This window comes from Portunus trituberculatus, chromosome 46 (assembly GCF_017591435.1).
Source record: "Portunus trituberculatus isolate SZX2019 chromosome 46, ASM1759143v1, whole genome shotgun sequence".
Lineage (NCBI taxonomy): Eukaryota > Metazoa > Arthropoda > Malacostraca > Decapoda > Portunidae > Portunus > Portunus trituberculatus.
This window is the reverse complement of record NC_059300.1, coordinates 27,620,235-27,635,234: the sequence shown is the minus strand read 5'-3', so window position 1 is coordinate 27,635,234 and position 15,000 is coordinate 27,620,235. Positions and strand designations below refer to the sequence as shown.

At 40.8% G+C, this 15,000-nt stretch overlaps 2 protein-coding genes across 6 annotated transcripts in view; one reads left to right on the top strand and one right to left on the bottom strand.

The window, feature by feature from the left end:
• LOC123519931 overlaps positions 1-15,000 on the top strand; it is a 178,442-nt gene that overhangs the window by 133,702 nt on the left and 29,740 nt on the right. For 2 of the 4 annotated variants that reach the window (XM_045281649.1, XM_045281647.1), the window contains exon 2: positions 10,317-10,417. The exons of the other annotated variants lie outside the window; for them this stretch is intronic. The gene's annotated coding sequence lies outside the window, so the exon portion shown is untranslated. The remainder of the gene's footprint in view (positions 1-10,316; positions 10,418-15,000) is intronic. 4 annotated transcript variants of the gene reach the window in all.
• LOC123519932 overlaps positions 1-15,000 on the bottom strand; it is a 151,210-nt gene that overhangs the window by 107,017 nt on the left and 29,193 nt on the right. The window lies entirely within an intron of this gene.

Here is a 15,000-nt window from a genome sequence, read left to right as displayed (position 1 = left end):
CTAATCACGCTAGTTTTTCCCCGGCCAACTTCGCGATAAACACACCCTGATTAGAAGCGCCGTGTTGTATTTTTAACCCACCCACCGCAGCTCAACCGGGACCGAGAAATACACGTCTGTAAATATAAACGCTATAGAGATTAATTCCCTATTCACTGCATGTTATTTCAGGTGAGACAGGTAAGGCAGGTGAGGCGGAGTGATTTTCTGGGATCAATAGACAGACAAAGGGGTAAAAAAAATGGATTTAGTTTATGAGAGTTTTAAGAAAGTGCTTCAATGAGGGAGAGGGAGGGAGGGAGGGTCAGAGAGAGAGAGAGAGAGAGAGAGAGAGAGAGAGAGAGAGAGAGAGAGAGAGAGAGAGAGAGAGAGAGAGAGAGAGAGAGAGAGAGAGAGAGAGAGAGTGTCTTGTACACCCACACTACATAACACTACACCACGCCACACCCCACTTCCACCACCATCACATTTTCTTTCTCTATTTTTTCTGTTTCTTTTCACCTTCTCTTTCTCTCTTTCCCACTGCTTTCTATCTTCCCTTCCTTCTTCCTTGTTCGCCTTTCTGTTCTTCTTCTTCCCTTCCACTCCTCCATTTTTCACTGTTCCTTTATTCTAATCCTCTTTTTCTTCGTTCTTCCTTCCTTTCCACCTCCCTTAATTTTCTATCTACATCCTCCACCTCCATTTATCCCCTCCTCTTCCTCCTCTTCTGTCCTTACAATCACCATTTCTTCGGCCTCTCTTCCTCTTCTTTTCCCTCTCACTCCACCTATTCCTTCCTCCTCCTCCTCCTCCTCCTCCTCCTCTTCCTCTTCCTCTTCCTCTTCCTTTTTCTGCGTCATCTTCTACTCCACTCGTGCGCTCACTTACTTCCGGTCCAGTTAATGGTGTTCTCGTTGTTACTGTGTCAAAACAAACTTTTTTTTCAACTAATTTTCTTCACTACCTGCGTTAAAGAATTTGTACGGTTTACCCTCTACTTCCTCCGCCTCCTCCTCCTCCTCCTCTTCTTCTTCTTTTCTTCCTACTTTCTCTTCTTCCTTCCTTTTCTAATTTCTCTGTTCCAAATGTTTTTTTTTTTACTTTTTCTTCTCTCTCTCTTCCTTTTTATCTGTTGCTTTTTCTCGTCTTTCTTTTCCTGCTTTTTCTTCACATTTATCACCTTCCTCCTCCTCTTCCTCCTCCTCCTCCTCCTCCTCCTCCTCCTCCTCCTCCTCCTCCTCCTCTTCTTCCCCTTCGCACTCTTTCTTTCTTTTCTTTCGGTTTCATTTTCTCGCATTTTTTGTACCTCTCTTTTTTTTGTCTTCTTCTTCCTCCTCTATCTTTTATTCTTCCTATCCCCTCTCCTCTTTCCGCCCCCCCCCTCTCTCTCTCTCTCTTTCCCTTTCCCTCACTCTATCTCTCTATTTCTTTTCTTTCCATTTCTTTTACCTCGTCTTTTTCCTTACCATTTTTTCCCCTTCCTTCCCTTCCTCCTCACTTTGCATACTCTCCTCTCAATCCTCCTTATTCTTCCTATTCCCAGTGCTCCTCCATCCTTTCATCCTTACTCTCACCTACCATTACCATCACTACCATCAACTCCATCACCACCACATCCTCGTTCTCTCCATTATCATCATTTCCCATCTGCTTCCTTCAGACCACCACCTCCTGCACCTCCTCCACTATATTCTCAGCAGTGGTCCTCTCCTCTCCTCCACTCGTTCGTCCACCTGTCAGCCGTACCGTTCACACAATTACAGGTGAGAATAAATCAGGTCCCGTCACGTCTTCTTGGACACGTCGTGGTGGTTCAGGAACAGATGACGGGACGGGCTGTGTCTCTCTCTGTCTGTAATTAGTGGGACAGGTGACAAGGATGACGCGCACACCTTTCTCTGTCTGTCTCTGTCTTTTTCTCTTTCTTTTTCTTTTCTTCTTGTGGATGTTGAGAAAAGGGAAAAGGTTTGCAATGGGGTGTGATGTGATAGATTTGCGGTTCTCCTCCTTCTTCTCTTTCTTTCTTCCTTCTCCTTCTCCTTCTTCTTCTTTTTCCTACATTCTCTTCTTCCTCCCTTCTTTCGTTTTCGTCATGTTTCTTCGCCTTTTTCTCTCTCTTCTCATTCCTGTGTTCATTTTTTTTGTTTACTTTTTTTCCTCTCTCTCTCTCTCTCTCTCTCTCTCTCTCTCTCTCTCTCTCTCTCTCTCTCTCTCTCTCTCTCTCTCTCTCTCTCTCTCACCCTTTTGTCTGTTGTTTTCTGTCTTTTTCGTCCTTTTTTTTTCTATATGGAGTGTTCGTGGTGTCATCTTTATTTATCATTTTTTCTTTCATTTTGATAACTTTTAAAAATTTCTTTCTATAATCAACTTTTCTAATTCCTTTATCTTAATTTTCATCTCTTCCATCATTATCTTTCTTTTAATCTCTTTCTGCAATCAACTTTTTCAGTAGGATTTGTGTGTGTGTGTGTGTGTGTGTGTGTGTGTGTGTGTGTGTGTGTGTGTGTGTGTGTGTGTGTGTGTGTGTGTGTGTGTGTGTGTGTGTGTGGCCAGGCTCCTTGACACGTAAAAAATGGTATGAATAATGACTACCTCTCCTTTTCTTTTTAATACGTTATAGGGATTGGGAAAAGAGATGGAATGGGTTATAAGGCGAGACATAACCTATCACTAAACAACACGTATTTATTTCTATAGATAACTAATAAAAGACAAATGGAAAGTAATCATCGCTCTCATTATACAAGCATTAGTGACTCCTCTCCTTTCCCTTCCACATGTTCTGACCAAAACGAAAAGATGGAGAAAACTTACAACGAAACATACCAGTCACGAAACTATTAGACAAGTGCACACGTGATAGATGAAACAAGTGATACAGACAGTGACCATCTTACCTTTCCTTTCCCGCAAGTTTAAAGGAAAAAAAATAGCATGAGCTCTGAAGGATGAACAAAATAATCTATCACAGGAAATACTATACTACTTTGTTAAGACAGATGGACCACGTGTCATAGATCGTCATTATCTTGCCTCTCCTTTCCTGCACGAGAGAAGGGAAAGGAAAGAGGCAAGGTAGGTAGATTTAAAGGAGAAAGAATTACCTCTGAGGAAAATACTGGTGTTTTATACAGGTGATGGATGAAACAGGCGATAAATATAATGGCCACCTTACTTTTTCCTTTTCTGAAAGTTAAAAGAGAAAAGAAATATTTGAAACCAGAGTGGATTTTGACGTAAGAGCGAGCAGTAACCCATCTCGGCCATGCTAGACTTGAATGTACTGGTAATATAGCTGATATGAGGAATCGCACCTGCTCCACTTTGCCACATGTCGGAAGGAAATTGAAAGAGAAAGAAAAGATTTAAAGCGGAAACAACAATCCCTCACGAGAATAAATGAGTTATTTCTATAGAGGCGACGGAGCTCCAAATGATGGATAGTAAATAATGATCGCCTTCTTATCCACACCTCCTTAGGGAAACAAAAAACAGATCAACTGGATTTAAATTGTGGAAAATATGATAACCTGACAAGAAGATATATATTTTTTTTCATTTTTCTATTTTTACAGGTGATGTGAATGACGATTACCTTTTCTTCCCTTCCTACACATTGAAAGGAAGAAGAAAAGGTTAAAGATACGATTGATATAAAGTGAAGAAAGGGTCACGGAAGTACTAAACCTCCATATAAGCAGATAAATTACCTGATATAATGAATGTCTCACCTTTCGTCTTCCGCACGTTCTAGAATCTAAAGGAAGAGATGAGATGGAGCAGAATTAATGGAGCGAAAGTGAAGGAAATGGCCCCTCTTGATATACAGAAAAAGAGAAACTGTCTTTTTTTTTTTCTCATGGAGTAATTAACAGAAGTGGGAGTAAAAACAAATAATTCAAAGTTAAAATAAAAATAGAAGGAAAATGAGAACTGGAACAGATGAAAGATAAAAAAAAAATATTGCACATAAAAGAAAAAAAAATCGTAGGTGTGACTTGGTTTTGTACACGTTAAAGACAACAACAACAAAAATAAATAGGAAAATGGATAAATTAAAACAAAAATTGAAGGAAAGTGAGAACTGAAACAGACGAGAGATAAAAAAAATATTACACAAAACAAAGACAAAAAATCGTAGGTGTGACTTTGGTTTTGTACACGTTAAAGACAACAACAACAAAAATAAATAGAAAATGGACAAACAAATGGGAAAAAACACATAAACCAATAACATCTACATTAACCAAAGGCACCAAGGACAAAAAAAAAAAAAAAATGATAATACATACTTGAAAAAAAAAGAAAAAGGAAATAAAAAAAAAAAATCACTCAAGAAACCAAAATAGAAAAAAAAGGAGGAAAAAAAATAAGAGTACATATGGAGAGCAATTCTTTTCGCCTTTCACATTTTTTCCTCCATTCCACAGAGACGAATAGTTCCGCGGGCCATTTAGTGGTTAGGAATTGTGGTTTAGTGAAGGGGAAACAAAGAAAAGTGGAGGCGGGCAGAAAGGTAATGGCTGGTACAGGGGAAAAAATACAGAGATACCAATTTGTGAGCGAGAAAAAGTGAGAAAATATTGTTTTGGGGAAGATGGAAGAGTGGGTGGCACTGACGAGAGAGAGAGAGAGAGAGAGAGAGAGAGAGAGAGAGAGAGAGAGAGAGAGAGAGAGAGAGACAGACAGACAGACAGACAGACAGACAGACAGACAGACAGACAGACAGACAGACAGATAGAAAGAGAGCGAGAGACAGAGACAGACAGACAGACAGAGACAGACAGAAACAGAGAGAGACAGAAACAGACAGACAGAAACAGAGACAGCCACACAGACTGACAGACAAATAGACAGAAAGACAGAGACAGAAAGAGAAAGAAACTTAGATACACACACACACACACACACACACACACACACACACACACACGAACACGAACACGGAAAAAAATAAACAGTGATGCAAATATGTAAATGACACTCTTAATTCAATGAAAGAGTTAATAGTCTGAATAAGTTAATAAGTTGTAAATGAAAAAAATAACAAAAAGAAAACGCACACAGGATAGAATAAAGAGAGAGAGAGAGAGAGAGAGAGAGAGAGAGAGAGAGAGAGAGAGAGAGAGAGAGAGAGAGAGAGAGAAGAGGGGGGGTCAAGGAGGTAAAAACAACTAAAGAGGAAGAGGAGGAAGCGCAAAGAAGAGGATTATATGAATTAGGAAGAGGAAAAGGAAGAGGAAGAGGAGGAAGTCAGGAGGCATCGGAGGAAGACGGAAGATGAGGAGGGGGAAGGAAGGGGACAATGAGAAGTTGATGAAAGGGGGAAGCACGAGGCGAGGAGGAGGAGGAGGAGGAGGAGGAGGAGGAGGAGGAGGAGGGGGGGATTATCCAGGTGGTCATCGTCCCTCCTCTGCGGTTACCCACAATTCCCCGTTACCAAGACACACGGGATATTCACACCCTTGTTCTTCCTCCTCCTCCTCCTCCTCCTCCTCCTCCTCCTCCTCCTCCTTCTCCTCCTCCTCTTGCTTCCCTTTCCGGCCTTCTTCCTCTTCTCCTTGAGTTTACTTCCTACTGTTTGTCGTAACCCTCAACCCTAAATGACAAACGGACAGACAGACAGACAGACGTGACGCGTACTCACACACACACACACACACACACACACACACACACACACACACACACACACACACACACACGCACGCACGCACACACACTTTTCCTGCCACTACACATAAACAGTAAAGAGATAAAACAATAAAACACTACCGAACAATAATTCTCTCTCTCTCTCTCTCTCTCTCTCTCTCTCTCTCTCTCTCTCTCTCTCTGATATTACAAAAGTATGCAATTGTCTGAATATACTCCAAAACTATAAGAAAAATTACAATGTATATATATATATTTTTTTTTTTTTCGTGTAGCGATAACAATGTATTCTCACAAGCACGTCCGTGTGTAAAGTTGCTGCATTCTCTCAGGTTGCAAAATGGACAAGTTTAACAGTATTCTCAAATTACATTAAGAGATTACAATATCATTCCATCTTTTTTTATGCAAACGCAGCGATAACATTACATCCTTTTTAAGAACGTTCGTGTGTGAAACTTTAACACTTCAACTCTCTTTCTCACGCAAGCTGGTAAATAATATGCACTAATTTAACATCATTCTAAAATTACATGAAGGAAAACAAAATACAATATAATTTCTTTTTGCCTACATAGTGACAGCATTATATACTCAGAAGTGCATGCATGTGTGTAACTTTAAACCCAGAATATTCATAGAGGACAAAATACACATAGGTACTTGCAATACATCACCTTTCGCTGCGATGTACAGAACTCGCTTGGGATAACACAGGTATCGCATCATCACAGCTGGTATAGGAACGTTCAGGAGGATTTATTAATGGCTGATAGCTTTATGATGCTGCCTAGCCTTCAGATCAGACCGTGTATACTAACTAGCGACAGATTCCGTACTTAGAAATGATTTGCTCTTTCCCTACGACTATTTTCCAAGGGCACAGGGATGGTTAGCGGGGTTTTCAAGAGTGTTTCTCCAGTTAATGATGTAAAATCTTGTCAGTTTGTCTCTAGAACCCTAAAAACATCTTGTAAAACTAGTGTGAGCTTAGATAAAGCCTTTTGAAATAGCAGAGGTGAAGCACTGAAGTGTTTGAGAATACGAGCCAGACACACATCATCAGATGGTGTAGGAGTGTTATAAACGAAGATACGTGGAGTCCGATACTTTTATGATACGGTCTGGTTCGTGTCTAGCTTTGAGGGCACACAGCGTATAGTTAGTAGCAGACTCCTTCAGAAACACACACACCATCGTGATAACTGACATAGGAGTGCTAGAAGCGAATATTATGTGGAGTCTAATACTTTTGCGATACGGTCTGGTTCGTGTCTAGTTTTCAGAGCAGACAGAGTACATACAGTTTGCAGCAGACTCCTTCAGAAACAGACACATCATCGTGACAATTGACATACAAGTGTTACAAGCGAATACTTTAACCCTTCAATACCAGGACGCGCTTTCATATTCATTCTGCTTACTATTTGGCGATTTTATACAGCTTCAAAAACTTATGTGGGGATTAAAATAGTGAAGACTGTGGCCATTAATTCTCTAACCTCTATAGATCCTTCATAATGTAAACAAAATCGCCTAATCACACTAAAATTTCATGATGAAAATGCGCTCCAGTATTGAAGGGGTTAATGATGCGGTCTGGTTCGTGTGTCCATTCGCGTGCAGAGTGTGTGTTGTGTGGTTAGCAGCGAGTGTTCCTTAATGTTGCTATTCCTCGTGAAGTGATCAGACTCGGAAGAGGCATCGCTGGAGCTACATCGGTTATTGTTCTTCTGACTTCTTTAATCCTTTCAGTACTGGGACACATTCTTACCTTGAGATTTATGCACCATTAGACCAGTTTATTGACAAGAGCAAAAGGCCTATGGAAGTGAGAAGATGAATGGCCCCAATCTTCACTATTTTAATCCCTCACATGAGTTTCTGAAGCTGTATAAAATCACCAGGTACTAAGCAGAATGACTTTGGAAATGCGGCACGGTACGGAAGGAGTTAAGTTGCTTTTTTTTGTTTTCAATGACAACTAGAGGAGGATATATATTTTGTACTTGCATTGGCTACATATCGACTTATACCCAAAATAATCCAAGAGAAAGTGAATAAAATTAATAAAACAAAAGGACCAATGAATGAGTGAGCAAAATATACACACAAAGAAATAAAGACAATGTGTGCGTGACAGTTCCACCTCTCAAGGCGGAATTAAGATATTTTCAATTTTGTGTCCCACGTTGCCTAATTTCAATCAATCCTTCGTTATCTCGTATTGAAAGTAAAGGCCATCACTTAATATATTTCACACTAACAATACCAAATGACTTCGTTCTTAAAGCTCCTCTCTCTCTCTCTCTCTCTCTCTCTCTCTCTCTCTCTCTCTCTCTCTCTCTCTCTCTCTCTCTCTTTCCCTTCCCCCCACCATAAAACCCAGCAATTAAAGGACACCCCAGCAAGTGAATCGTGTCCGGTACGATACTCTACTTCCGGCGAGCGAAGAGGGACGGCGGGGCTGGCAGACGTACGATGCAACGTGTCTGGACCAGTCAAAGGTCATCATTTCCGTGCGGAAGTGTGGAGCTGGCGCGCTATGATAACTGCGGCAACGCGGGGATGACTTGGCGCCTGTCGCTCCCCGGCGGCCGTTAGGCGTGATTATCGTGATGCTTTTTTTTATGTATGCATTTTTTACGTTTATTTTCTAGTTAGTGGTGGTGGTGGTGGTGGTGTAGCAAGGAATGTGGTCCGGTTTTCACGCTTTGCTCTTTCACCACAACTTTTTTCAAGGGCCACAGAGACGGTTAGGTGGGTTTTCATGAGTGTTTTTCCAGTTAATAATGAGAAATCTTGTCACTGCCTCTAGAACCATAAAACACCTTAAAAATCCCGTATATATAAATTTAAATAAAGACTTGAAATAATGGAGGTGAGGCAGAGAAGTGTTTGAGAATGCGAGCTTGTGTGTTGTGGTGAGGGAGGAGGGAAGGGCACTGCTAGGCGGGATTCATTGATTAGCTGTTGTTCCGGTGAGATTCAGGGAAGAAAGATGACTGTTGAGGAAGGAATGACGAGGTTTTGACATGTTCTAGACTCTCGCTACGATAGGTACTCATCACGTGAAAGAAAATGTAGATGATTAAGCAAAAGGAAGCAGGAAAAATATGTTCGTTTTAAAAATACTTTCACTTTTCTTTTATTTCATGTCATTCTATTTGCACATTCCATTATTTACTCTTCATTTACTACCTAGCGAATTTTTTTGTCACGTTACATTTTTTTTTTATTTTACGGCTATCATTCACTCAAATCTGCTTTCCGTAGTCTCATTGTTTTCTTATCTAGCTCAGTTTTTTTTTCCCCCACTTTCTACAATCCATCTTCTTTATGATCTTCACACGTACGAGTATATTTCCATTCACTTCACGAGCCTTATCCCTTTTATTCCCTCTGTCATATCCTCAATACATCTTTTTTTTCACATCACTTTAACGTTTCACCACTAAAGAGACCACAAAAACGCCTCCTTCTATTAGTTCCTTCCTTCACTCCTTCCTTTCACCCACGACCTAAATTTGGTTCTACACGCCTGACAATTCCTTGGACCCAACCACCGTGCCCTCCAGAATGTTTAAACCTGATTCTGAGTGTCACTACTCCGGCTTTTGCTAACACTGCAATATTCACCTCGTCTTCCTCCTCCTCCTTCCTTCTCCTCTCATAAGAATCTCCTTGCAACTTTTGACGCTATTTCTTATCCTGCTCGCCACTGCAACGCATAAGAAGGAGGGGTAGGTGGGGAGGTGCCTTCATCTTCATTATCCATGCGTGTCTTGCTTTAAGGTACATATTTAGAGTGGGTTACTAGAAAATAGAATCCCTTATAATGCTCAAAATGTTTTCTTGCTGTTTGTTTCCTTTTGTGTTCCTTGTGTTTTTCCTTCTCCTTCTTCTCCTCCTCCTCCTCCTCTTTTTCTTCTTCCTCTATCTCGCTGGTATGATTAATGGCAAATCCACTTGTAGTATCCCATATGGGAGTAGAGGAGGAGGAGGAGGAGGAGGAAAAAAGAGGAGTAGAGAAGGAGGAGGAGGAGGAGGAGGAGGAGGAGGAGAGAGAGAGAAAGAGAGAGAGAGAGAGAGAGAGAGAGAGAGAGAGAGAGAGAGAGAGAGAGAGAGAGAGAGAGAGAGAGAGAGAATAGAGTTACCAGGTAGTTTCACACCATGTTAATGTAAGTGTAGACACGTGTGTGTGTGTGTGTGTGTGTGTGTGTGTGTGTGTGTGTGTGTGTGTGTGTGTGTGTGCTTGCTTTCACACACGTATCATGCAAACATTTGTGCGTGTGTTCGTGACTCATTCCTGGACGTGACTCGTTCGCAAACACGCACGTACACACACACACACACACACACACACACACACACACACACACACACACACACACACACATGCACAAAGAAAAAATATTAAAAAAAAACTACTCGCAGAAAGAAAATTACACCCAAAAAATGCAAAGTGAAGTATAATGGATAATAGTCAGCAACAGTAGTAGTAGTAGTAGTAGTAGTAGTAGTAGTAGTAGTAGTAGTAGTAGTAGTAGTAGTAGTAGTAGTAGTAGTAGTAGTAGAAGCAGCAGTAATAAGAGTAGAGGGTAGCCATATTATCAGTACCAATAGTCAGTGTATCTTGTGAATAAGCCAATTAATTAAGTCCCTTTCTCTTATTCCAGGTAAATGAGAGCCCTGAGAGTGTCTGGTAGCAATCACATCCCACTCGTCACCATTACCAGCCAGGGAGGTCAAGCAAGTGAGCAAGGAAGGTGTGACTGAGGTGAGACTTGCATTGTGGTGGCGTTCTTTCATTGCGGTTCACTTTTATCACACAGAGAGAGTAAGAATGACAGGCTGAAGTGTTTAAAAGGCGGAGATTATTCACGATACACTCTCTTTTTATAGATTACACAAAGTTATCCTTCTATTAATAATGTAAGTGTTTTTTCTTCTTCTTTTTACCTTATAGTGCGTCATTTCAAAGAATATTAATTGTTCTTTTCTCTGTTTCGTGTTTTCTAATATTTTCTTTTTTTTTTTTGGTATTTTAAGAGTGGAAGAAAGTTAATGGCGAAAGATTTTAATTTTTTTTCTGGAATGTTTTTATTTCATTTAAGTCAAATTAAAGTTTAAATTCAAACTTATCGAATGTGTTTTTAAGCGACACCGTTACTGTTACTGTTATTATCGTTATTATCATAATTATCATCATATTTATTGTTATTATTATTATTATTATTATTATTATCATTATAATCATCATCCATTATTATTTTCATTATTATTTTCCCCTTTTCTCTTGTTCTTGCTGCTATTAACTATTAATACTATTACTACCACCACCACCAGCACTACTACTACTACTACTACTACTACTACTACTACTACTACTACTACTACTACTACTACTACTACTACTACTACTACTACTACTACTACTACTACTACTACTACTACTACTACTACTACTATTACTACTACTACTACTGCTACTACTACTACAACTACTACTACTTCTACTATTCCAACTTCCAACACTACAGCCATTATCATTGCATATACGAACATTCCCTTTCCTTCTCTGCTCGTAAAAAATAAAATGAGAGAAAGAAAATAAAAAATAAAAGAGAATGATACTTTAATTTTTCCTTTCCGCTAAATTGGATTCCTGTGAGCTACTTCTTTCTTTATTCTCTCTCTCTCTCTCTCTCTCTCTCTCTCTCAATATGGCAGCTCCAAATTCGCACACTTGCTCTTTCTGTCGTGTCACCTTTACCTGCCGTCCCGCCCCGCCTTGTCCCACCCCGCACCTGTCCCATCCACCTTCCCCCCTTCCACACACACACACACACACACACACACACACACACACACACACACACACACACACACACCTGCCCCGCCCGAGTGACCTTGAGAGCAGGTGTAGGTTTCAAGGGAGGACAGTAGCCTGCACACAGTAAGCCGACCCCTGCCGCCTCCTCCTCCTCCTCCTCCTCCTCCTCCTCCTCCTCCTCCTCTTCTCTTCCCTTCTTCTTTTTCCTCCTCCTCCTACTGCTATTGCTGTTATTAATTCTTCGTATTCTCTTCCACTCACATCCTTCAGCTGTTCTTGTGTGTTCTTTATTTTTTTTCTCTCGTTTTTGTTTTCCTGTTTTGATTTTGTCTGAGTTCTTTTTCTTTTCTTGGTGATTTTGTTCTTTTTCGTTTTCTTTGTCATCTCTTCTTTTTTTTATCCTCCATAGTCTTACTGGTTATAATTTTTTTTTCCATTTAATTGTTCCTCTTCGTGTCAATATCGCCATTCTGTTTCGCCTTATCATTTTCCTCATTATCATTGCTCTCTTCTTCGTCTTCATTATCATCCCCCATCTTAAAAATATTGTCCTTTTATTCAACAACCACCACCACCACCACCACCACCACCACCACCATCAAAAACCCATCTATTCTCTCCTTTTTTTTTTTTTTCTCCCTTTCTTACACATTCATCCGATAATTCCTCCCTCTCTTCCTCTTATACAAGTCCAACACACTCCTTCCCTGTGTGTGTGTGTGTGTGTGTGTGTGTGTGTGTGTGTGTGTGTGTGTGTGTGTGTGTGTGTGTGTGTGTGTGTGCGTCAGTTTATCTCGTCTTCTTGTCGTCCTATTCCGGGTCCTTCTTTCCTGTAACAATCTAAATTCGTGAGGCAGCATAGCTCTCCTCGCCTTCCATTATTGACTGATGCGGAGCGAGGAGGAAGAAGGATTAAAGCAAAGAAGAGGATGAGCCGCGATGGATGGAGACAGAGCATTAGGAGGAGGAGGAGGAGGAGGAGGAGGAGGAGGAGGAGGAGGAGGAGGAGGAGGAGGAGAGGAATACGAGAAGATGGAAGAGGAAATTGAGGATGAGTAGAAGGCAGGAGGAGGAGAAATGAATTGGATAAGAAATTTGCTGTCTCTTATGTAATCTCTTTCTTTCTATCTCTTTCTCTCTTTCGTTCTCTTTTCCTCTTATGGCATGAAGTGAGTCCCCACCGCCTCCCTCTCTCTCTCTCTCTCTCTCTCTCTCTCTCTCTCTCTCTCTCTCTCTCTCTCTCTCTCTCTCTCTCTCTCTCTCTCATCGCGAATATATGCCTGCGCGAATGTCCTTGCGAGCAAGGACATTCCCTCGCTGCGCCTCGTTGTGTGTGTGTGTGTGTGTGTGTGTGTGTGTGGAGGGGGGGAGAGGGGGTGTAGATATGAGTATGCGATATTTCATTGCAACAAAAGACATCCGACATTATCACATGTGTCGAAATAATACACTGCAGCAACTGATACCACTTGTTTTCCTGCCACCTGTATACATACAGTACTGCACTGACAAAGCCGACCACACACACACACACACACACACACACACACACACACACACACACACACACACACACACACATTTAAGCAAACAAAAAAACAAGTTCCTACAAGCCACCAACCACATACCAGACTATTGAATAACCAATAATCTGACTCTCTCTCTCTCTCTCTCTCTCTCTCTCTCTCTCTCTCTCTCTCACACACACACACACACACACAAACAACCCCTCCATTCTCTTCCTCTGCTACTTCCTTTATTAACTCTCTCTTCCTACTCCCCCTTCTATAACCTGTTTCTTAAGAGTTTCAAAATTATATATCTTAACGTAGAGCAAAATGAAGAAGATATGAAAAAGAATTAGGATTTGGAAAGGAGAGAAAAGAATTAAGTAAAAGGGAGAGAGACGAAAATATAAAACAAAGGAAAGGATTAGGAAGGGCCATGAGAAATAAAGTAGGGAAAGAAAGCAGAAAATATATATAAAAGACAAGGATTAGGAGAGGGGGAGGAAGAAGGAAAAATATGAGCTGAATTGAGAACAAGGGATGAAAGGAAGAATAAATGGAAGGAGGGAAGGAAAAATAAGTAAAAAATGAGTAAAATAAAACGTCAATTCTCATCTTGTATTTACTTCTTGTATTTCATGAATGTTAAGGACGAAAAAGGAATTATATACTCCACAAAATTCTCCAAGAAAATTATATGTGAAAAAAAAAAAAGTTAATTCCCGGATGAGAGACGGAAAAAAATAATAACATAAACTTGCATGAGGAAGAAAATTAATGCATTCAAAGGAACCTACACTAAAATTACACTTTAAATAAATAATGACCCATCGTTATGCGCTACACACACACACACACACACACACACACACACACACACACACACACACACACACACACACACAATAAGAAAAGGAAACAATGTAAAAAAAATTCATATACGTTAAAAAGATGATTTGACAATTTCTCTCTCTCTCTCTCTCTCTCTCTCTCTCTCTCTCTCTCTCTCTCTCTCTCTCTCTCTCTCTCGTAGGCACAATTAAGCACGTCAATCATCGAGACACAGTGAATAACTTTTCCTTTCAATATAATCTTTAAAACAATTCACAAGCTTCCCTTTTTCCTACCTCCTAACTCTTCCTTCCTTACATCCTCCTCCTCCTCCTCCTCCTCTCTTCCTCCTCCTCTTCGCCTTCAGTCCATAAGTTTGCCTCCCTCCCTCCGTGGCTCCCTTGGGTAAAACTGTGACCTCCTCTTTGAAATATATGACACACTGACGCCCTAGGAATGGGAGGCCCCGGAAGGAATTTGCATAACACTCAGCCTCCTGGTACGCCCTCATGCCTCCTCCTCCTCCTCCTCCTCCTCCTCCTCCTCCTCCTCCTCCTCCTCCTCTTCTTCCTCCTTCTCCATGACCCCCTTTCTTGCTTTTCTGGTTCCCTTAGTCCTCTCCTCTCTTTTTTTTTCTCTTTTTTTATTCTTCTTTCTTTAAATTCTACCTTGTTTTTTTCCTCTCTTTTTTTTTTTTGTTTCTCTCCTTTCATGATCGTCTCTCCTTTTCTTCGCTTCTCATTTCTCCTTCTCTCCTCTCGTCCTTTACATTTTGTGTCTTGTATTTGTCCTTCTACCTTCGCCTTCCTTGGATCTTGTGCTGTTCTCGCTCCTTCTCTTCTCTCTCTCTCTCTCTCTCTCTCTCTCTCTCTCTCTCTCTCTCTCTCTCTCTCTCTCTCTCTCTCTCTCTCTCTCTCTCTCTCTCCTCATTTTCTCTTCTTCTTTCACGACAACGATCATTCTTCCTTCTTTCTTTCTCTTCCCTGTTTATCGTGTCTCATTCCTTCATTCCTTCTTTCTTTCTTTCTTTCTTCTTCTGCTTCGCTGGTTTCTCTTCTCTTCTTCTCTCCTTCCTTCCTTGTTTCTTTCTTTCTTCCTCGACCGTCATTCTTTACTCTCTTTCTCTCTCTCTCTCTCTCTCTCTCTCTCTCTCTCTCTCTCGCAGCCTTTCCCCCTTTCTTGCATTCC